Source organism: Myotis brandtii, unplaced genomic scaffold, assembly GCF_000412655.1.
Source record: "Myotis brandtii unplaced genomic scaffold, ASM41265v1 scaffold195, whole genome shotgun sequence".
Lineage (NCBI taxonomy): Eukaryota > Metazoa > Chordata > Mammalia > Chiroptera > Vespertilionidae > Myotis > Myotis brandtii.
In genome coordinates this window covers 897,647-898,440 of record NW_005357271.1, presented here as the reverse complement: position 1 = coordinate 898,440, position 794 = coordinate 897,647, and positions in this window count along the sequence as shown.

Genomic DNA, 794 nt, shown 5'->3' with positions numbered 1-794 from the left:
TCTTACGTTTAAGTCTTTTATCCATTTTGAGTTTATTTTTGTGTATGGTGTGAGTTGGTGGTCTAGTTTCATCTTTTTGCATGTATCTGTCCAATTTTCCCAACACCATTTATTGAAGAGACTGTCTTGACTCCATTGTATGCTCTTGCCTCCTTAGTAGAATATTAATTGGGCGTAGTGGTTTGGGTCAATTTCTGGGTTCTCTATTCTATTCCATTGATCTATATGTCTGTTCTTGTGCCAATACCAGGCTGTTTTAAGAACAGTGGCTTTGTAATACAGCTTGATATCTGGTATTGAGATACCACCTACTTTGTTCTTCTTTCTCTGGATTGCTGCAGCTATTCGAGGTCTATTTTTATTCCAGATGAATTTTTAAAACGCTCATTCTAGATCTGTGAAATATGCCAGTGGTAATTTAATGGGGATTGCATTGAATCTATAGATTGCTTTGGTTAGTATGGACATTTTGATGATGTTGATTTTACCAATCCATGAACACGGTATGTTCCTCTATCTATTTATGTCTTCCTCTATGTCTTTTTTCAGTGTCCTGTAGTTTTTCGCATATAAGTCTTTTAACTCCTTAGTTAAGTTTATTCCTAGGTATCTTAATTTTTTTGGTGTGATGGTAAATGGCATTGCTTTTTTAGTCTCCCTTTCTGTGAGTTCACCATTGGTGTAAAGAGATGCCTTAGATTTCTTGGCATTAATTTTGTATCCTGCTACATTGCCGAATTCATTTATTAAGTCTAATAATTTTTTGATGGAGTCTTTAGGGTTTTCTATGTACA